The sequence below is a fragment of the Thermobia domestica genome, chromosome 14 (genome assembly GCF_964235325.1).
Source record: "Thermobia domestica chromosome 14, izTheDome1.hap1.1, whole genome shotgun sequence".
Classification (NCBI taxonomy): Eukaryota; Metazoa; Arthropoda; class Insecta; order Zygentoma; family Lepismatidae; genus Thermobia; species Thermobia domestica.
Window position 1 is genome coordinate 68,050,393 of NC_137467.1, and position 25,010 is coordinate 68,075,402.

The following is a 25,010-nucleotide window of genomic DNA, read 5'->3' on the forward strand; positions in this document are numbered from 1 at the left end:
GCTACAAAAAGTGTGAAGCGATCAGGCATTTTGTATTAGTGGTTTCGTTATATGCGTCTACCAAGGTGCAGTCTTTACCGTGTCTTTGTAGAGTAGTCAGTTAAAGCTTGTTCTTTACATATTTTATTTTTCCATGACCATCACTTCGAATTCCACACCATACAGTAAGTTTTATTTTAAAGAAAAACTTGATTCTGTGAATTCCTTAAGGAACATTGTTTTGTTCTAATAATGCTCCTTAGTATTATCCTCTTCTTTCTAGTTTATCTGAATATTTCCAAATAATTTAGAATTATGTCTTTAAAAACATTAAAATTGTCAAGAATTTTATAAAAAGCGGAAGCTTCATTTATAATCATTTTCATAACCGAAATAAGAAACTTAAAAATAGTGGAATTTTAATTAACATATGACTAAACTTTTATAAAACAGTAATTAAATAAAACATTTACTCCACATAGTTTCTGCAAGTAATATGTAGGAAATAGACAGAAATAATGAAGTAAACTATTAGACGATTAAAAATTAGTAGGGATAGTTCTAAAGCCAAGTAGAAAATTCTCTCTGCTTCATGAAAATAATAAACATTTTACAACAATAATGGTATTTTTTCTGTATCTGAAATTTGTTTAGTAAACAAATAAATAAAATACAATTATATAATTCAATCACTCTGATTCGATAGGTTGAAGAGACACTGTGTTGGCGCGACCCTTCGACTTTCTTCGTAGCACACGAAGAAACACGAAGTTGATCCGAACGAAGGGAAAGGGCGTAGAAAGAAATAGTGGCACGCCACAGAACGGCATAATATGTGTGAATGGCCACGGCAGTGACACCGTCGGATCATGGCAGGGGAATGACATGGGCATCATACACTATGTGTGGATTGATCTTTAACTGAAAACTGGCACATTCAGTGCACGAGGGAGTCAAGTTCACTTTTGATATTTAAGACATGTTTTATCTTTAAGATCTCTACTTGAATCTCCTTTCAGACCGCATAAGATTAAAAGATTCTTGTTCAGAAATTGTTAAAAATGCAAAGTATATCTGTCATAATGTTAGTTACTATGCACATGGAATAGCTCTAATAATGATATCAAACATTTTATACGTAAGCAAAGGAATAAATAGAAATACGCTCCAAAATATGCGAAACGATCATGCATTTGGTGTTAGTGGTTTTCTTATATGAGTCTGTAAGTAGTCCGTTTTTAACTTACCTTTGTAGAGTAGTTACTTAGTCCTTTTATTTATACTTTATTTTCCCATAACCATCAGTACAAATCACACACCCTACAGTATTTTTTTAAAAGAAACTCTCTATTCGTTATAGTGTTTTCCAACAAGTAGTAGGGTGATTTGTTAAAGCATGATTTAGTGCTCCCCATTTTTTTTTCGACGATCATTAGTTCCAGCTTCGTGCCAACAGTACTTCTAAAATTTTGTTTGCGAGATTTCGTTATACAGCTCTCTTCTATTAATAAAATGTATTTGATATTATTTTCTTTAAGTTAGTAATTTAAATATGGGCAAACAATTCAAATTGTTGCCTTTCAACGTGTTAAAATTATCAAGAGTTTTATAAAAACTAGCAGCTTCATTGTGATAACGCGAAAATGAAACTTTAATAAGACTTAATCAACATATCATTAATTTTAATAAAACAATACCTCCGTTTTTTATCACGAAGAGGCTAAACCATGGCGAAACGGAGGATGGCCAAGAATTTTCCATGTCTGTCATACCCCTTTATTAGGACAAGTGTCATCTTACTTTTCAAAAAGAATTTATAAACAAAACGTAATCTGTCTATTTTAAGAGTTTCGGAAGATACAAATTTTTTATCACAAATTTCTCCCTTAGGATACTGATTCTAATGTAAGCAATATGATAAAAAAGAAAACTGATTCGACTATCTTCGAAGTTTAATTTCAAACGATTCAGTCATTATCCGTGATGAAAGCGATGAGTAAAACTATTTGTCTCGAGGGATAATTTCAATACACAGGGTTAAATTAACACAGCAAAAATACTGCTTTCTTCGGAAGTTTGGACGGGAGTGGTATGAGTTTCATTGTCCCAAAGAGAAAATGTGGCCCTTTGCTACCCCCTGAAATCATTAGTACGTGGTGACGAGGCAATCAACATCAACTTTATTTTTCAAATTGCTCTTTCTCCTTTTGGAAGCCAAGCTATCGTAAACGCTGGGATAAGTCTTCACTTACTTCATTGACGATTTTATATAAGTAGATTGAAGTCCCTAATGACGGACTCGCAGGAAACAGTAATATTGTCATGTATTTTGAATGTCCTTTGATTACACCGATTACACCGAACCATTTATAATAGTGAGGAGATTATATATCAAACTTCATCTATCCGACATGAAGAAACTTTCGAGATACTTTATTTATAAGTTAAATTTTAAAATTCCATTTTCCCGTTAGGATGCAAATTTTAACAAAATACTGACAAGAGGACAGTGCTAATTATGTTCAGAAAACCATTTAATAAACTAAAAAATGAGACAACCACCCCTTTTCGTATAATTTGTTTATATGTGTTATCTATATGTATTTAATAACCTAGCAGTCGTAGAGCAGTCAATTAATGGACACTCACTAAATGTTCATGTTAGGCGATGATCAGCAGTTCAAATCCGGTATACTAGTTTTTTTTTTTAAATTTATTATTATGTTTTCATTTTGATAGTGATATTTTGTTAAACAACTCTCTTTTAGTCCAGCATGGAAGGTGCGGGCTCGATTCCATTCGGGAGCTCATGTGGTTCGGATGTCACGGTAATCAGTAGGTCTACGTCTTACATGGTCTCGCTGCTGAACGGGACCTTAAACTCAACTCAACAATCTCTTTTAATCCAAAAATTGTTCTCAATATTACTAATATAATGCTACTCAATTTGAAAATGTGCATCAAGTTTAATTCAAACTTTTATATTTACCAAATATTACAATTAGCATAATTTCAATAAAAAGAAGGAACTTGATTGTAACAACCTGAAAATGAAACTTTAATAAAAGTTTAGCCAATATAGCCGCAAGTTTAATAAAACATTACTTTCCTATTTATTATGCATCATGTAGTGCTAACTATATTTGTTGTATAATTTTATAAAAAATACAAATTAATTTAAATATTTTAGAAAAAGTAACTACATTTATTAATTCCTTTTGTACACAATGCTGTGATAAATCGTTATATTACTACATAAACAAGTATGAAAGTATCAAAACTTTTATCGACATTTTTTCTAATTCAATGCAGAATATTTTAAAATCATCATTCAATGTTTTGTTGCATAAAAATAATCATAATACGATTGATTCTTCTTGTTTACCCTACATATGCACTGCAAGTTATACACAAATGTGGTTGAAATAATTAATATAATATAAAAATATATATCAACTGGTGATTGAAAAAAGTGTCCGTCAACATGAAGATCTACAAATATCATTTTACACGAAGTTGTCTCATATATATGTAAAATTAAAATTAAATATTTTTAAAGACAGCACTCCAAGTTAAGTTGTTTGATTGTAATTACAGCATTTAAAATAAAGCGCTTTATACTCTTTGATGAGTTTGAAAAGGCGACGTAAATAAGTTTTCGGTTTGATGGCTGATCTTGAGTATCTCGTCTCTTTGAGTACTGAGGCTATATGGGACGAAGATCTACAGCTTAAAGTGGGTTCCGAAACACATGCGCTCTCACCGGGAATCTGAACTGGATCTTTTGCGGCGAAAAGGCATACGAGAACCTTATAATCATGATGGAACAGTTTTCACTTCAAGGAGAAATCTCTATCGGAGGTAACTTGAAAAAGTTTATTTCGGGAGAAAGATTAAATATTTGCATGAATTTCAGAAAGGTTAACATTTTCAGGCCTGAAAAACCTATTTAGTTGCGTCTGAATTTTTGAAAATGTTATTTTGAAGGTCGATAGACTCTTGAGTGTGTATGTTTTATAATGTATTTTACAGAGCCCATAGTGTTTCTCATAGTCATTCTCTCAAATGAAGTTTTTAAAGTGGCAATTTTAGTCGAAATAATCTATTTTAAGGTATGTGTATGAAATTAAGTTAGAACTCCCCTTTCAGTAGTGTTTGAAGGATTGATCTTAAACGCATCATACTTAACACGTTATAGTTCACCCAGTGTTTCTTCCGGGGAAGTTCTGACATGCCTCTCCCTGTAATACTGACAGAAGAAGACGCTTTTTCTCCGTTATTTTTGACCATTGCGCTCTCCCAGGTTGCAATATTAATTCTTTAACTATTCTGAAAGTCTGTCTTCTTTTTGTGAGTGTGCCCCCCACCGGAACATTAATTCTGAAAGAAACAGTGCTTTCATGGATTTTTGTTTCTAATCTTGTAGACATATCTGCTGGGGCGGTAGTCATAATTTACGTTTTAGCGAAATATTTTTGAATAGAATTTCGTTGAGACAAAGGATGACTTCAAATGTATACTTCTTAAACATTATGCATTACAGGTGATACGTAGTAATTTGCCGTACTATGTAAGGTATGCCGAACAATTGTTCGTAAGGAGAGTGCACAAAAAAGTAAAAACGCAGTGTCATCTTTAGATTTTATTCAAAACTTTCAATTGAAAAACAATTCGTTGAGCATTGAGACAATTTTAAACATATTCAAAACAATTTGATGGATTCCTAATTGAAATTCCTAATTCAAAAATTTGAGGACGTTTATATTCTAAGTGACGAAAATACCAGAGGTTCTTGTCTAACGAGATAATTGGCTTCCTAGCATAATTCTTTATTTCTTTTCTGTACACGAAAATACATAGATTAATACCTATGATATTAATGAAAAAACTTCTTTCTTACGTACTAAGAAATTATTATAACCACACTTATTTCTAATTTAATATGATGTGTAACTCTTGGTATAGATAGATGTATAGATATAGATCAGCTTGAGAGTTTACACTGTAAAAGTTATAGAAAGAAAGTCCTTAGCTATCTTATGATTAGGCTGCTCTAGAGTGTATTAACTACTAAGGGGTGCGGGATTAAGCATTGTTCTATTGTTAAATTATTATTTATTATTTAACACTATTTTGAAGAAGGAACATAATTCAATTAACTCTCTCAGAAAATAATAAACATTTTACAAAGCAATTGTTTCAAAAACTTTATCACATGAATGGTAACTAATGAATGTAGGTGTGCAGTTAGCACTGGCGCTTCAAAATCAGGAGTCTCTGTGTTTCAATTAAATATATGCTTTCTTGGCTCGAGATTCTCCATCCCATTACGAGGAGGCAGGGATACATATTTTTAATATATAGGCCATGGCTGAGTTAATAGATATTCTTTCGTTCTTGTTAATGTTTCAGTGCACTTGGATCTTTTGGGCTATCAAATTTATAAAAATCTTTTAAATAAATAAGACACATAAAGATATCACCATAATTTGATCCGACATTGAGTACAAAAGAAAAGTCAAAGCATACTCTTACAAAACGTTATACAGCTCAATGAAGACAGTAAATATAAATTATTTATTGTAAATGAACGTTTAAAATAAATGTGAATACCATATTGTATGTATACTGATAATCAAATAATTTCCATAATTTCAGAGACTCAGTTATTCATATAAGGTTAAATACTAGTATGAGCATTCCTTCTAGTTGATGATTTTATAAAGGGTGTTTCAAAAAACACCGACAATATTTGGGATGTGATTAATGACACCAAGATAGGACAAAAAGTATAGACCAATCTGGGTGCACAAATGCTTCCTTTCGGAGTTATAGTCTGCCAAAAATATGAAAAATGAACTTAAAAGGTCCATAGGTCCAAAACTATGGCACCCACCGTAGTCGGGTCAAGACTTCACTAAGGAACTATATGTGCTCTCTCCAAATATCCAAGTTTCACAATCCTGCGGTACTTCCGCAACAATTGTTATAGAGGTAGTGTGTGAGTACTTCAAATTATATGTCTTTAGCCAAACTCCCTCTATAAAAATTGTTGCGTGAGTACCTTAAATTCTGTAACATGTATTTTGGATAAAGCACATATTAGTTTCTGAGTGAAGCCTTGACCCGACTACGGTAGGTCTCATAGTTTTGGACCTATGGACATTTAAAATTCATTTTCTTTCCATGTTTTTGGCAGCCTATAACTCCGAAAGGAAACATTTGTGAATCCGGGTTGGTCCATATTTTTTGTCTTCTCTTGGTTCAGGAATCACCTTCCAAACGTTATCGGTGTTGTTTTGAAACATTCTGCATATTTGATACCAAATAATAGATATGGTTCAGAAGTATAAAAAAGATAATATTAAAAATTCAGTAAGGTTTCTCAAATTTGCTTTGGAATCACGCCAAAATCTAGTTAAGAATTTCAAAAGTACTTTAAGAAATTTATCGTAATCTAGAGATACGAATCCACTTTATTTTAATAGCGTAGAGGACTAGGATTCGATTCACGGTGGGAGCAAATGTGGTTCGGATTCCACGTCAGTTAGTAGGCCCACGTCTAATATAGCCTCGCTGCTGAACGGGACGTTAAACTCAAAGTCAACTCAACTCAACTCAACTTAACTTCATTTCAAGTTTGGTTATGAATAAGAATTTGCTTTAAATCACTTGCAAAGAAAATACAATTTTCGACTATTGCATTTTCCTTTTCATCAGTCAATAATGAAGCCTTACGTTTTCAATGCAAGAGACGTCTTCTTAATAATGATAGTAATTAGGTATCTCTCTTGTATATAATTTTTTATTACGAAGGAATGTTACATATGAAATTTTGGCGGCTTTTCAGCAATTGTGCAAGGTATTGGTAGGCAGCAACTGCTAGTGAGAGGCTAGAGTAGAGGTAGCATTTCGGGTTTACGTAATGAGGGTTGTGAGATCGAATACCACTCAAAGGACATTTTATTTTTTTTTAAATATATTTCGAATATGCATATTTTTTTCTGCGTGCTTAATCACATATTCACATAACATTTTATGGATGAAATGTAGTACTTAAAAAAGCTGTTTGAAACTACACACGTTCTTAATATGATGTCCAGTGACCACCTGCTTCAACAACCCCTAACATTCGATGAGGCATTCTTTTTATCATTCGACGGACATAGCCCGTGCCATTCGCAACAAGATCTTCCCAAGGATAAACGACCGAATCCCAGAGCTCATTGGAAGTTCTAGGAACTTCATTAGCCCATTTCTCCCTCAAACACCTCTTTACTTCTGCCAAACATTTTCTATTGGGTTAAGATCTGCTTCGCGTGAAGGCCAATTGATTAAAGCTACATCATTTTGCTCTGCCAGCCACTCTTGGACAACTCGTGACACATGGACAGGTGACCGATCGTGTTGAAAGTAGATTGCTCCTTCAGGGTAACATTCGCAAACAGATGTCACCATAATATTCTCCAAGATGAAATTTAACTGCGCACCTGTAAGGCGCTTATTAATCCTGTGAAAATACCCAAATCCATCTGTACAGATCCAGCCCCAGACAGCCACTGATATGCGTCCGCTGGATCGCTACTGCCATATGTATTGATGATCGAACCTGGAACCTCTCTCACGAAAGACACAGACTAGTCCATCATTTGCAGAAGAAAATATACATTCATCGCTGAAAATGACACTTGTCCAGTTCCGAAGCATATTTTCCTCTGCAAATTGACGTCGACGTCTGATGTGTTCCGCAGAATGAAAATCCTTAATGGCTGCACGCCAAGAGAAGCGATTATTCTCCCTGAGTCGCCTAATAGCTGTTTGACGTGATCCAGGAAAGTCAGCGGCTTCTCGCAGTTGACGCGAACTTGAATGGGTGTTTCCTTGGCTTCTTAAACCACACGACGGTCTAGCTCGTTTGTGGTAACGCGCCATCTCCCATTACAACGACCACGAATTATTTCTCCGGTAACACGATATCTATGTGCCCACCGCTGAACTGTTCTAGGGTGAATGTCTACATGTTCTGCGGCATGCTTAGCGCTGTAACCGCGTCAAGAAGCGTTATGAAATGAATTCTTTTGATCCAATAAAACAAAAATATTAAGATAGGTAATTTTTAACATTGTTCTGTATTTTTTTTTTTACTTTAATTAACGCGCGTATATTAAAGGTGATAAAGGATTAAAAAATTAGGCTAATAATAAAATACCTCAGAGCCTCTCAATTTACGGCCGTGAAACTCGATACAAATGTCTTATTATAAATTAGTAGACACATATCCTAACATTTTCGAAAATTCCACCTTTAAGAAGTAGTAGAGGGGATTTCTTCAATTGTTCTACTCATATTATTTTTTTATCTATCGCATCATCATAAAAAATTTCAACCGTTTCAGGTTACTTTCTAAACATAATTATCACCGTTTACGAGCGAAGGCTTTGTTACTTTCGTCTAAAGTCCATAGAGAAAGAATGTAAAAATTTATGCTTAAAAGACTGTATCTCAAGGGACTAATAAGGGAAAGCAGCCTTTGGTAAATGAACTTGGGGTTCATCCTTCGCAAGGTACTAGTGCACATATAAGTGTCTACATTACAAACTGGAAGAGCACAACAGCCAGAAATAGTGGAGAAAACGCGTCTTAAAGATTCCGATTCTCGCATACATGATGCTACGCGTCAAGTTATCAAGTGCCGACGTGGCTGAGTTAAGAGGATCTATCCCCGTGCAAATGGTTCCGGGTTGGTTTCTCCGTCGATTAAACTCTTTTTGTCTTTAGCTTCAACCAATAAAGTAGCAATAAAATGTTAATTTACCATATGCTTATAATGCATAAAACAATAGAAATATTCAAATCAGTTGTAAAATCTTTCAATGTTCTGTGTTAACTAGGAATCAAATGTAACGAATTTCGCGTTGTGCATTGATATCACGCGTTATATTATGGTTAGCACAGTCGTTGTGCAAAAACTTTTCATGTCCCTTCGTGTCTATAATTATGGACAGTGTGGGAACTACAAGTGGGATGAGCGAGAAATTCTCTTTGGTAATACTGGATGTATACTGTAATCAGCGGCGTAATTTCAGACTCCAGTTGAGGGAGCAAGAGCACCACCGACATAAGGCTTTCACGTTTAGTATTAGTATATTAGTAGACAATCGATTAAACGATATCTATTACTCAAGCTCTTGAGGGGTAATTGCCCCTCCTGTTCTCCCTAAATGACCTTTCTGGATACAACTGTCATACTTTGCCATGTTATAGTCGTCTGAAGTACAATCCATCCTCCCTTGCAAATGTCTGGTCAATTCGCACACTGTTCACAGATATAGACACGAAGCGTCAAGAACATTTTTTACACAACGATTCTGCTAACTATAATAAAACTCTGGGCCGCGGTGGCTCAGTATCAGAGCGTTCACCTCTGGTGCATGGGATTCCAGGTTCAAACCCTGTTCCCGACAAGTGAACTTTGTCGTGGACAAACACCGTCTGCATGAGTTTCGTCGGAGTTCTCCCGTTTCCTTCTGTAACGGTACCGCTCAGCGCCTAATATCAATTTGACTTTACGCACGCCGCGTGTACCTTATAATTAATTTTAACAGAAGAAAAAAAACTTTAAAATTTAATAGAAAATAGATAAAATAACCTTTTCGGTGTATATAATTCACTTATTATAGCTTGCCTAAAACAAAAGTGAAACAAAGAAACTGCAAATAAACTGAAAGTATATTTCTCATAACTACGTATCAGAAACCAGGTTCTTGAGTTTTGACGGGTAACCTCTATTCATGGAACTAAATAAATTAGTAATTAATTTAAAATTCTAAAAAAATATTTACTTCATAAAAATGTATTCTTGTGAATAAATTAACGCAAACTATCGTTTCATTAAGTTATCTGTTTATTGGCTATCTCTTTCTCAAGTAGTCAAAAAATAAAGAAATAAATTTTCAAATCTTTGCTCAGCATATTGCATAACGAATTACTTGGAAACTACACACTTGATCAATATGTCATTTCCATTTTTCTCTGATTTAAATTATATAGATTTACATCAATTAATAGTACAAAACTTTTTTTTTAGGAAGTTGTATTTAAACATCCTGTATTTACAAGTGAATGGTTAAATTTCAGCAGATTGTATATTAATCTATAATGAGTCTTATTCAAATTATTTTTTTATGTTAGTAAGTAGCCACAGATACAATCAAACAAAGCTGGTATCTCATGATAACTAATATTTCATAAAACCTTTTATCTCAATAATGTTAGCAAGTATCCTCGGTTGCAATGAAACAAATCTAGTATTTCATGATAGTTAATGATAGTTGATATTTCGTAATTCCATAGGAAGAAAAGAAAACCTTCTTACATAAAGACATCAATACCGTAGGAGTAACATATATTTAGTTCAACCATTCCTTCAATGCCCAACTGTAGCAGAGATGATGATGATGATGATGATCTAACGACAAATAATATTTTAAGCAGCTCCGCCATCACGTGAACTTCTAGCACGTAACTGATGGATTCTCTTTTAATACATTTAACCTAACGTATACTTTGAAAACAATAATGAGAATGTTCCTGCATATTATTATGAAATAATGCATATTTACAGACGGATTCTCTTTTAATACATTTAACCTAACGTATACTTTGAAAACAATAATGAGAATGTTCCTCCATATTATTATGAAATAATGCATATTTACAGACGGATTCTCTTTTAATACATTTAACCTAACGTATACTTTGAAAACAATAATGAGAATGTTCCTCCATATTATTATGAAATAATGCATATTTACAGATGAAGTTATGAAGATGAACCCATGCATCTCGCCGAGATTAAAAAAAAAACAAGGAATGGACATCAATCCTCTTTAAGATTGACATTACTGTCTGAATTCAAATTTGTATTGATCAATGCTCCTATGGATACTTGGCTACTATTTTTTTTACATCTTAATTTATTCTACAATTCACATAGGTTAGTACTACACAAGAGAAAATATAATATACATAAAGCAAAATGTTGCTAAAGATATATAAGACCAGTTTTTAATTAATTTGTCACTGCTGATTTCCTGAATATTGGAAAACAATACCGAAATATCGTGACTAAGGCAATTATCGTGACTACTTTCTACATGGAACTCGGAAATTTATTCAATTAATAACGTACAAACTTATTATTTTGAATTAGGTATCTTGCCAAACATATTTAATTATCATTTATGCAAGAAAAGTGCATACTATTCTGATCATTTGGTGTTTTGTAGTCATTGTTGATTAATAGATCGGGACGAAAGGCGGCACGAATTAATGATATATTATTGATCTCATTATATCATGCAGTCTTAATAAAATTACCATAGATATGAAAGCGAATCTTGAGAACAAAATTTTAACTAAGTAACGAGAATACTATAACAGCATTTATGCTTCGTACCATGCACTGCAGAAAACGTTCTAATTATTTGTTACCTGGATGAACCAACTTTTAAAGCAGTCTGTGCTTATAACCCAAAACTGAATGGTTCCTTTTCACTAAATGTTATTTTCTGGAACATTTCAAAATTCTAAGCACCGCATTCATAGTCATTATTGCAATGTTTTTGTTTTCTACAAAGGTGCACTAAACACGTTAATCAGAATCCGCTTAAAAACATAATTCGCGATAATTTTACACACCTGATATTTCAATGGTCATTTTATCAAATGAAAAATTTAAGACAGAACGTACCATTGTAATAACGATTTACTTATACAAACAATGAAGTATGAATTCTCAAAATATTGCCTTACAATTTTATAAAACAACACGCCACTTACATAATGTTTATTCGTCCGCGTTTCCTCTTTTCTAACATTATCAATAACGTCTTCTTTTGTGGGCAGAATCTACGAAATGTAAGGCTTCACACACGGTTTTTAAAAGCATGCGAAAGCACGTACAGAATGAAAACAGCCACACTTATACTAAAATTTAATTAAACAAATAACAGAAAATTTTCTTTTGAGGAATTATTTTATAAATATTAAAGCATATGGTATTTATGAGGTTCCTAAAAATTATTTATACAATTGTAAAGTATGCGTAGGCACAGATCAAGTAATTGTACACCGTTATGCAGTACGTTAATTACACATCGAAAACAAACGAGAACACGAAAACAAACGAGAACACGAAAGCAACAAAACCTAGTAGAATAACAAACTAACAACTCACATGTTTGTGCAAGTCTACTTTAATCGCTTCAAATGAAAGCAGTTCTATACCTAAGATACTACATCTGAATCCTTCCCCTTAAAATTATGCAACGCAAAGCAAAGTAGAAATTTAATGTAACGATAAATTATTCCGTTACACTTCCACTTCGTTCTTTACACCATTTCATTAATTTCTCATCTTCACCGTCTCCTTTAGCGTAGACGGCATAACGTGGGACGTAAAACTCAAAAGTTTCATTTTATTTCATACTATAACCCGTGACATCAATATACTACGCGGAATAGAATACATTCTATTGCTAGTTAACATGGAATATTCAAACATTTTCCAACTGATTTGAACAATTCTGTTGTTTTATGTATTGTAAACATATGATGAATTAATATTTTACTTCTAGTTAAAATAGTTACTTTATTGGTTAAAGCAAAAAAAAAAAGATTCACTCGAGCAGGAATCGAACCCAGGATCCTTTGCACGTGAGTCGTGGATCATCCTAACTCTGCCACGCTCTCACTTGAGAGCTATACGTTGTGTCATACATGCGCTGAGTTAGAATCTTTAGGACGCCTTTTCCCACTATTTTTGACTATTGCGCTCCTTGAGTTTGTAATATTAACATTTTAAATGTGCACTACTGCCTCGCGAAGGATGACCCCGAAGTTCATTTACCAAACTCTGCTTTCCCCATGTTAGTTAACTCTGGCAGGGCTTTTCTCATGTTACTTTCATACAATACATGTTCTAAGAGAGGAAGAAAATATTAAAAATATACTCTAAGAGAGACTTTCTGATGAATGTCTCATCATAGAGAGATGGAACTCGGCATTTAAAATCGTCTTTGCAAATCTGTGACCATGTAATCCATCGTTTTTGGAATTTACAACTCTAGCAAAGGAAGTAAGGCAACTGTTACAATATCTTAATTTCCCATTTTGTGTTCATAAACTGGGGAAAGTCAGTAAGGATTTTGGCTGTTTAAATTAAATCTAGAAGACAGTTAGCAGTTGGATTCACTAGGATCTTTTTCATTTCACTTCGATTGATATGCTATTCTATTGGGGAACAGATTTGAATATTTCGCAAATAATATTTCCATGAACACATTCTTTTCGTTTGATGAATGTCTATTTCACTAGTTCGAAACTGACCTTTAAAAATTGCTCCAGCATATATTTTTAAACGAATTGTGAATTCTATTTTTTTAACTTTTAGAATATACGGGCATCAATTATTCGCTTCCATGGAGTAAATTCAGAAATTATAGTTCCGCTAGTCACTCACTTTTTACTATTACTAATGGGCTCTTTTATATTGGTAATTTTCAATGGTAATTTTCGATGGTTATATTGGTAATTTTTGTGTACCCTTTCTCTCCCCATGTTGCGGGGCACGGGATCAGAAGTGTCACTGTTTATCTCAACAACCTGGAAATCTATAGATTCGCCACTAATATCGGTCATTTTCTATCGTATTTACATATCTCCCCCTCCTCCCTAACTCAAACTATGGGGCTAAATTTCGATTTAAACAGCATCGGAAGTGTCACTGTTAATCTCAGCTAGAACAAAAGCTATTGATGACTAATATCGGTCATTTTGGATCATTTTTAAATGTCTCTCCTCCCTCTCCCTAAAGTTACACCGTCAAAGTGATATGACAAAAACCAGCTCAGTTTCGATCTTCATTTAGGTCGGAAACTTGATCGAGATCGGTCCGTTCGTTCAAGTGTTATTAAGTTTTATTTACTTTAGGTATCCCCACCCCTCCATGAATTACTACTATCAAAGAGAAATGATAAAAAAATCTAAGACCCTAACTTCATCTATGTTTAAAATTTTATCGAGATTGATCGTTTGGTTCAAAAGTTAAGTTCTACTTACTTTTTAACTCCCTCCTCCCCCTCCCCTAATTTTTATCGTCAAAGTAAATAGATACCGGTAAATACTGTCCCAGGCCCAAACCGCATCCGTGTTGAAAATTTGATCGATTTTGGTTAGGTGGTTCAAGAGTGATGAAGTCACAAAGACAGCCAGTTTAATTTATATTATTTTTTACATATCTCCTTTCTCTCCCACCTTGCACCATGAAAGTTAAATTGTAAAACTTATTCAAGGCCAGAACGTCATCTATCTTGAAAATTTGATCGAGATCAGTTGGGTGGTTCAAGAGTTATTAAGTTTTATTCATTTTCATACATCTCTCCCCTCCCACTAACTCTTTGTTCTACCGTCAAATTGATATGATAAAACTACCCTAGGTCTCACCTCATCTATGTTGAAAATTTGATTAAGATCGGTAAGGTGTTTAAGCGTGATGAAGTCACAAAGACAGTCACTTTTATTTTTATTTTTTAACATAAATCTACCCCTACCCCTCCCTTACGTTGCATTGTATCATGAAATGGCAATAACATCCCAGGTCCGAACCTAATCTATGTTGAAAGTTTGATCCAGATCGATCGGGTAGTTCAAAAGCTACTAAGTTTTATTCATTTAATACATTTTCCCTACTGCCCTCCCCCTTACCTAAAATCAAGCGTCAAAGAAAATGATAGAAAAACTTCCCTGTTCCAATCCTCATCTAGTTGAAAATTTGATTGAAATCGGTCGAGTGGTTCAAGAGTTATTATGTCACAAACCTACTCACTTTTATTTTTATTTATATTGATGTTTATGTATCTCCCCTTCCCCTCCCCTCTACGTTGTTCAGTCAAAGTTGAATGATAAAATCCATCCTAGTCCAGAACTTCATCTATGTTGAAAATATGATCGAGATCGGTCTGGTGGTTCAAGAGTTATTAAGATTTATTTATTTTTTCTATCTATCCCTCCTCCCTCAACCTAAGTTCTACCATTAAAATGAATTGCTAACAACACCTCCAGTCCAGAACGGCATCTACGTCAAAAATTGATTGAAATTGGTCGGTGGTTCAAGAGATTAAGAGTCATATAGTGAGTTTCAATTTTATAATGTAGATTTACTGATCTTTTGAACCCGTACTAGGAACCTAGAAACACAATTTTAGGAAGCTAAAAATCAAGTTTAATTATGTGTCACAATAGTTCTGCGAGTGATCAAATTCTCTACACAGATTTGTGACTTTAATCTATTTCGGGTTGCGTGGAAATTCCTCCGTGCATGGTTTGTAGATTAATATTGACTTCTCATAGTTCACAAACCAATCATCTTCCCTCAAACTGATAGTTATAAGACTGATCAGTTGGTTCACTGGGAGAGCAACATCCCTTTCAGCACCGTGAGTATATGAGACATGGTTCAACAACTTAACTTGGAATCCTAAACTAAATGATCTCCATCAGGATCAATCTCTTGATAGGGTTGATTCTGTAAATGTTGCATTCTTTTCATTCTCATGTGAATATTCCAAAATAGAAAATGACCTTCCAGAATACATATTGTCTTTCCACTCGGTATGAACACTAGTTTATTAACCATATTCTCCTTAAATAGTGAACATGATCTCTTTTTTTCAACATACTGAAACATATAATGATAAAAAGTTTTCTAATATTGTTTTTTTCTTCCGTTTATGTTTCCACACAGAGACATATTTGATTGATAACATTATTGTTTTTTTTTTTTTAAAAAAAAGGTGTTCAGTTCACAGTTAACACATAAATAAGAAAGACACTTTAATGCGCCTCAGGTTATTTTCTTTGCTCTTCTCCTCAGTTGTGACTAACCAAACTTTGTATTTTCACTTCAATTACTTGTATATTTAGTTTTGGATGTAAGCTTATTTTGGTATATTATTAATGGAAAGAGATCTACAACATCGTTACTTTTGATCTATCTAGGTATAATCACACTTTCAGCCTTATATTATTACCTTATACAAGAACAAGAAAAAATCTAACAGAATGGAACCATATACAGGGTATTAACTAACTATACCGACAAACTGTAAAAGGTGATTCCTCACATCAAAATAGGAGAAAAAGGTCATTTTGACCTATGGACAAATTTTAACAGGCCCTATCTCCAATTCCAGAAACTGTGGGTGGTGGTCTTTATTATCGTAATGAAAGCCATGCTTAGACAATCCAAATGTGCATATTTTGTCAATTTTTAATTGGTATACAAGGTATTCCTTACAGGGTGTAATTCTCAGATATGCTCTCAATAGAGTTTTCATATATACGCTGATTTCAAAGAGGGTCCAAAGTAGGCAGAAGGTAAGCCTTAACAGTAATGGACATCCAGTGCCTCGGAGGGAAGTCGAAAGTGTTAGGAACCCGCAGCTCCATGTTTTTTGTGTTCGCAATAATGTGTGATGCAATGTATTTCGTCACAGTATATTTCACTTTCTCTTCACTAATAAGCGTGAAAGCAAACATTGCAATATGAGTTTTCCCGATAGAAAAAACCGTGGTGCTGTCAATCCTTAACACTTCCGAAATCGCGCTAAAGGATTTTGTGTTCACTGCTATCAAGGCTTATCATTTGCCTACCTTGGAAAGATCATGAAGTTAGAGCATATCTCAAAATTCGGTTTATGGTATGTCTGGGAATTTCACCCTGTATGGAGTACTCTGTATACCCACAGGTCCATATGAACTTCTCTTTTTTTCGATGTAAGGAATTACCTCTTAGAGTTTTTCGGTATATTTTATTAACACCCCGTATAAAACTCTAATACTACAAGTAATGGCAGTTCCTTTGAGGAAAAGATAAAAAGTAAATACTACAAGTAATGGCTGTTCCTTCGGCGAGAAAAGACAAAATACACTTGACGAAGACTCGAACATGGATATATTAGAACGTTATCTACTATGCCACATACTCAGGTGCTTGTTTTTTACCTTTTTGCTATACTCTTAAAATACAACAGTTTCTCTGCTTTCCCAGCTTATCACACTATTCGTTTATTTGTTGTGGAAATTGCATCTGCAAACGTAATTTATTTTGTTGATTTACCAGCATCCACAGCTTTTAAAAGTTTTTATGGTCAATTACATTAACTCAACCGATTTTCTCGTATCTTCCATCGCGTCAAGAAGCAACAGATACTATCCTGCGAAGAACATATAACAAGCAATACCTATCAGGCCCTGAGTGTCATTACTTCTTTCTACACCCTTTCCCTTGGTTCGGATCAACTTCGTGTCCCTCCGTGTGCTAGGAAGAAAGCCGAAGGATCGCGCCGACACAGTGTCTCTTCAAGCTATCGAGTCAGAGTGATTGAATTATATAATTGTATTTTATTTATTTGTTTACTAAACAAATTTCAGATACAGCATTATATTTGTTAAATGTTTATTATTTTCATGAAGCAGAGAGAATTTTCTACTTGGCTTTAGAACTATCCCTACTAATTTGTAATCCACATCTAATAGTTTACTTCATTATTTCTGTCTATTTCCTACATATCACTTGCAGAAACTTTAAGGAGAAAATGTTTTATTTAATTACCGTTTTATAAAATTTAGTCATATGTTAATTAAAATTCCACTATTTTTAAGTTTCTTATTTCGGTTATGAAAATGATTATAAAGGAAGCTTCCGCTTTTTATAAAATTTTTGACAATTTTAATGTTTTTAAAGACATAATTCTAAATTATTTCGAAATATTCAAATAAACTAGAAGAAAGAGGATAATACTAAGGATTATTATTAGAACAAAACAATGTTCCTTAAGGAACTCACAGAATTAACCTTTTTAAAAAAAAATAGTTACTATAGGGTGTGGGATTCGAAGTGACGTGGAAAAAAGGTATGTAAAGAACAAGCTTTAACCGACTACTCTTTAAATGCACGGTAAGGACTTCACCTTGGCAGACGCATATAACGAGACCACAAACACAAAATGCCTGATCGCTTCGCTCATTTTGTAGCTCATTTCTATTTAGTCCTTTGTTTAAATGTAAAATGCTTAAAGCAAATGATTGTTAGAGCTGTGCCAGATGTATAGTAACTAACCTAATGACAGATTTACGTTGTATTTCTAACAAAGCATAAAATTCCCTGCCTCTTTGTAAATTTCGCAGCGCTTTTGCCACGTTTACGAAAATGGAACTTAGAATTTTTCGATGAAAGCTTCTCTTTTTTAATTATAACTGAGTTATTTCTTAATTTTTTCATTGAAATAGTTTTTGGAAATATGAGTTTTGTTTTTCTGCTTATTTCCAAGAAGAAATGTGACAGTTTCTTCCACAAGAAAGAAAGTTATTTCTATTTATGTATTTGTAAAGACATGCACCAACAATTTTTGAAACAAGTTTAAATTTCCCATTCGTTAAAAATCTCAGATCTTTACTCATACAAAGTAAAGTTTTCCTATCCTAGACTCCCAATAGCTTCGTGATATTTACAAGCTGAAAAGTTGAAATTACGTACTTCCAGGACGCACAAATTTTGACCCCTCATACAGCAGAATCCCCACGAATAAAAGCTTTCTGGCAGTTATTCTCAGTCACAGATATGCAAATAATTGTATGCGTATAATAGGTATATAAAAAGAAAATAAATTTGTACTACAGTCTCATTTGCAAAAAAAAAAAAAAAAAAAGACAGAGAAAAATAAAAATTAGTTATTAAACAATTTTCCCAGCGTGATATTAAAACCTGCAAAAAGTCTGCTAGAGGCATTATTCCGCCTGACTCAATTGGTGCTAGAAGCGAACGGTGCAGAACAATCTCTGTTTCTTCCCTCTTCCTCCATGTCCTCAAAGCTCAGAGAATGGGACATAGCACACTATGAAAGAAGGTCTATTTGGCCTTGAAACGGTCTTTGATCACTTCAACTCCTGTGCTCAAAACGCAGGCGCGCAGAAGAAACAGAGACCGAAGTACAAAGAACATACAAAGAGCTTACAAATGTATTTAGTATCTTGGCAACTATGAAGTTAACTTAGAAAACTCGGCGGGCAGCATCGTGCTTAGACTTGATGGGGATTAGAAGGCTTATATCAGCGTAATATTCTACTCGAGTCTGGATTCCTTTTTTCGTATTCTTTCTCTTCCTTTTTTGTTCACAATTCACAACTAAGTGTGTTCTTATTAATTAAAACAAAGGTTATCACGTCTTTGGTTTTTCCGCAGTCTGGCGTATAAACATTCTCAATGTTACTCTAGGCGTTATTCGCAGTCAATTATGTAAGTTAGCAGATTTTGTAACGAATGTTTTTTTACTAAACTTAATGTAAATATTCCTATCTTTTGATAATAAATCTACTTTATTACGAAAAGGAATTATCACTTCAGTGAATTCATATTCCAAGCCCTGTTGTGTTCACTAAAGTGTGTAGGAATCAAGTAGACACTGATACCGAATTTTCGAGAACCTCATTTCTGATACTTCTATCACCCTGAGATTTCTTGGGGTACCAGATATCTCAGATCAGTTTCAAACCAGCGAACTAATGAAGGTGTTATTGTCTGAAACTACACTGCCCGTCATAAGTTTAGCAACAAGGACAAAATGTGTAATAAAAATAAAAGACGGGGGAGAGGAAGATGAAATGCAAGGAAAATGCATGTTACAATATAACGAGCATAGACGAAGATCGGCGAAGGATTGTGTAGAAGAACTTGCGATTATGTTGTCCTCACACGACATCGTAAAGTATTAGGTACGGGCGAGGACTGCATAAACTCACGGACTTGTTGGCTGACAGTGTGTGCAGAATGCAGAGGCAAGTCTAGTGGAGTGAAACACGCGAATATGATAACAAGGCATCATTTGCCGAATGAATTACGCTAGCGTGCCATCGGCCGATTGGAAGCACAGCAGCATCAAGGCGACGTGGCACGGTGGGTCACTATCGATCGAGCTGTGCTCAGCAGGTTATGGAGCAAGTTCCAAAGAACGCAGATTGCTCCGAGACGTTGCAGTATTGGTCGTCTGCGTGTGACGTCAGAAAGGATGATCGATATATACGTTTGACAAGTCGAAAAAAACAGGTCTGCAACATCAACTCAAGTGCATGTGGAGGATGTTCTTGCCATGTGAAGTCCTCTTTCAACGAGTACAGTACACTGGCAACTTCACGAAGTTGGGTTGTATGCCAGAAGGCCAATGGTTTCTATACTCTTTACCCGATGTCACAAAAGGCAGCGATTGAATTTGAACAAAAGCTCATGTAAATTAGACGCAGGAGCAATGGCTGTCAGTTCTCTTTAAGGAAGAGTAGATTTTCTTTAGACAGTGATTGTTGACGGATATTGTTCTGGCGAGAAGCAGGAACCCGTTACCATGCATCCAGTATTCTTGAAAGGGAAAATTATGATGGTTCATATTTGCTTTTCTGGGATGGCATCTTGCTTGGACGACGTGCTGAACAGCGTTCTCTTTCGTGACACAATGGCAGCTCAGCACTGTAAGGATAAGGTTCTGGATTGTCGCGTTGTACCCATCGCACGTACCGGAGTTCAGGAATTCATTCTAAAGGACGATCATGCTCGTACCCATAGAGCCAATTGGTCGATCACTACTTCGAGCAGTACCATATTCAACGAATGGAGTGGCCATTTAGGTCCCCGGACCTTTACCCGATCGAACATATATGAGATGTTCTGGGGCAACGCATTGAAAGCCTTATAGCTCTCCACAAATATTCCAAGATATTCAATGGGCTCCTTGTCAAAAGGAGACCCAGATACCAAATGATTTGGGACAAACACTTAGTCCAGCATAAGACAACGTTGTGAATTCTGTATTGCTATGCACGGTGAGTATCTTTTTGTGTCTTCAGTGTTTTTCAGTTTGAGTCCCACCTACGTCCAATATCACGGATAAGGAGTTGCCGTCCTAGCATTTCTCGTACAAAAGAGCTATACACACATAGAAAGTAATTCTTCACTTGAAATCCTTTCTAAGTGGAATAGTGTGGTATTGCAAGTAATGATCTCATACTGTTTGATAAGATCGCAAATAGTACGTCATAACTATTTTGATGGATTCCCACCGAGTAACAGCGGAGCCACACGACTACACTACATACACCTAGTTATCGTAACAAAAGTGGTGGGATCGCGCCGCGTAAAAGCTGAAAAAATATCCCTATACACATATCTTGTAAGAATAGATTAAAATATATATACGATTTCTTGTTGTAACCCTAAATTTTTCATTGGCTTTATTCCAAAAATGCGAATTTAGTCATACATTAAGTTTAGTAATTTCCGTTTATCTCACGTCAGAGCATGTAAAATTATATATAAAAATTAAGAACGTTGTTCTTTTTATTTCATGCATTTCTTGTTCCTATATTGGCTTGCTCTTCTGGATTATAATTGCCTTTAAAATAAATTAAAGTGTGTACATACTTGAAAATGTCAATAGAACTAAGTTATTGTCTACTTGAATTCCAAATACATATCGTTCTTCGCATATTGTGATAAGTAGATATTAGCGTTGTCTGTTTCAGAAAACATACAGTTCCCAACTGTGTAAACCACGTATTGTACCAACTGGTGAATACATAACTATTCTTGATATTTACAATGTTTGTATCAAAATAATGTTTTGCCCTTCTATTGTTTCAGCCTTACATGAATTAAAATATTTACACAGCTTTACACTTCAATTATTTAACACGCACATTATATACGGACGAGAATTCAGCGTTGGAGCACATCTTCAAGTAAGAGTTTAATATATATAATTTAAAAAAAAATACTTGAATACAACAAATTTTTCAGGTAAAGTATTAATGAGAATTTTTCATTGATTAATTAAATAAGGTATTATTTTACAACTAGAATAATTAAATTCAAGTTATTGCAAAATATCCATTTTGATGTGTGGTTCAGATACAGATTAACATCAAAGATAGTGTATCAAATCTTTTTTTCTTATGACAGTTTTCAAAAATAATATGTCGTATAGATATTATCAGTTTTTTCAAAATATAATAATTATACGTAATTTTCAGTGTGTAGTCTTCAATTATTAAAAGGGTTATTGACATAGCTGTTAATTACAAGGTAGAATTTGATATAATATTTACTTATAGTATTCATAAGAAGAAGCAAAATCGCACTAATTTCTTCGAGTATACCATGTAAAATATTTTCTCACATTCCACTGTCTCATTTCATGCAGTTTTGAAAACATTTTCCTCTCTCTCTACTCCTTGAGGGATGTAATACGAGTAATCAAACATCTTATTCCCTTCGCCAATTAAACAAAATATAATGCATTAGAAAGCGCGTAATTTATCTGTCAACAGATTACTAATATACGCGATTCCTAAATAGTTAATTTCAATTGTTTATAAATTAGTAAAAATAACCTACTAGAGCCCTGAAATTAGAAACCAAAGGCGACGGGATTGAAGTTCAGCCCTAGATATTTGAATAGATAAATACAAGTTTAAACAGCGTAGCTAAGAAACCATCTCAAAATATGCGAAATATGCTCCTAATACTATTGTTTTATTTTTAAGAATTATTTTTTAAATATACACTTGATAAATTTTAAATTTAATTATATTTTTTTCTTTCAATTTTTCCTCTGTTGATCAATACATTATTACTTCTATTTTATATATATGCAGGTCAGCACCGTCATTTCAGTCTTCGTTTTAGGGGGCCAAGAGCATCATCGACATAAGACTTTCACGTTTTTTACTACTACATTAGTAGACAATATTTATTCCTTATTGAAGTATATTTATTGAAGTATATTTATTGACAATATTTATTGAAGTATATTTATTCCTCAACCTCTTGGGGGGGCAATTGACCCCATCTGCCCTCCCTTAATGACATCCTAGATGCAAGTTTGATTCAACTCACATTTTTATTAATGATAATGCCCGTAAGGAATCTAATATGCATGTCATTAAGTAATACATATGTATTAATTAATGTTACAATATATAACTTCAAAAAACATAAGTCCAAGAATATAATTAGCCATTATACTTTAGAGTTGCACGATAATAATAAAGACAAATAATTTGATAACGAATTCGCTCTGTATTTCTTACAAAGCTAGTATGTATATAATCGGCAAAGACGTATGTGAAAAATTGCATGTCAGAGGAGCAGTAAATAAGAACAATAAAATGAAAATAAAACTTTCTTGTCCATTTAGCAACATTTTGTTTTACTCATTCCAATTTTCGTATTTATAATTCTTTTCCTGACATTTATCACAAATATACATTTCCCGATTGTACACATAGTATTAGTATTAAATGTACACTGTAAAATCATTATCAAATTATATCCTTACAAGAAGACAGTTTTAGATATGCCACAATCATTTTGGCATGAGTGTACATATACGTAAAAAAATGTGCTTCTGAGAAAAACGTATGTAAAGGTTAGCAGAGTTTAAATGAAGCACTTAGAGTGCACCGTAACCATATTTTTCGTTGTCTTCTGTGTCTTTCTCATTTTTCTTCTCTGCTCTTTCCCTTTTCCTTGAGTATAATTTCTATTGTTATTCCTAACTTCTACTCACCTGATGTTATTCCTAACTTCTTCAGAAACTCACACTTGATCGAAGAGCCAATATTAAAACATTACAATGCATCATACACAGCTATATGTACCACTCTTCCACTAGCAAATGACGTTTTTAGACAGTGTTGGAAATCATGCTATTGAAACTTTCATTCGGATTTTGAATCTTGCCGCGAAGATAATTTTCTTGATGAGCTGTGGGGCAGCAAATACTCTAAAGGTTGGGTTAATATGATTCTTTACTGTTTATGGTAAAAAGTGTTTGTGCTCGCAATGCTCCCCTGTAACTTGGTTTCTGTTGTAACCACACCATTAATTTTCTCCCATTTGGACACAGCACATACATAGTTTGGTTTGTTTTCGGTTGTTAATTTATAAAAATTGATTGCCTACATAGCCTTTCGAATTGCTTGAATATCACGCAAGTTTTCTCTTATGGCTTTCCCATAGTATAGCTGTAGAGAATCGATTTCTTTCCCGTAAGTCTTCTCTTACCCCCCAGCGGTTTTCCATCTTAAAGTTTCTGTACTTTGTTATCTTTGAGTACACGCCGTTGCCTGCTTTACTATTTAACAGCTTTTCCTACATGGTTTACTCTCTGCCTTTAACGTGAACGCACTAGAGTCACCATCGCCAAAATGTCTTGTATATCGTACACAAAATTTCCACCCTGAACTTTTGAAAGTGACCTTCACAGCCACAACCTCCATGGTTCCACTCGATTAATTGTAGTTTTGGAGGATGATGATAGACAGTTTTCCTTAAATTTTGCTTCACTTTGTGAAATTTTGATGTAGTGGAATATTCATGGCAATATTTCAACATGCACTGCATATCTCACACCTTACCTATATCAATTGTGATAACTGATGTTACATCATATAATGAAATATGGCCTTTTTTCATCCACGTCCTATCTACACTTGCACAAATATCAGTCCTACATTCCACATCTTCATTTAATTGATTTGCTTTTACAGCTTCAGAGCGAGTTGCTTTCGTAGTTTCTTCCACAACATGCTCAAGAGTTGAAAGAAGAAATTTGTTTATTTTGTCAAATTTCTTTGCAGGTGGAGATATATTCATCAAACTACGAAACATTTGAGCACTTTATCGTCCTTTACCTAAGCAACACATTCCATTAAACTAATATAATATTAGACTCAAGGCCTGATGTTTTCTTGTTTGAAACGTAGAAATCAGTGTTGGCTCCACAAGCTTGGCAATGTATTTCTAATGGAAATGTAACACCACAACGCTTATTCTTGTACTCCACTAAAGACATCTGACAAGAGGTAGTACAAGAAACACAGGAACATGCATTTCGAATTGCTGCAGACAACGGTGTTAAGTG

The 25,010-nt window shown here is 34.1% G+C and overlaps 1 long non-coding RNA gene across 3 annotated transcripts in view; it reads left to right on the forward strand.

The window, feature by feature from the left end:
* LOC145670615 (uncharacterized) overlaps positions 1-25,010 on the forward strand; it is a 201,852-nt gene that overhangs the window by 106,825 nt on the left and 70,017 nt on the right. For 2 of the 3 annotated variants that reach the window (XR_014128362.1, XR_014128363.1), the window contains exon 4: positions 21,728-21,825. The exons of the other annotated variant lie outside the window; for it this stretch is intronic. This is a non-coding gene — a long non-coding RNA (uncharacterized LOC145670615). The remainder of the gene's footprint in view (positions 1-21,727; positions 21,826-25,010) is intronic. 3 annotated transcript variants of the gene reach the window in all.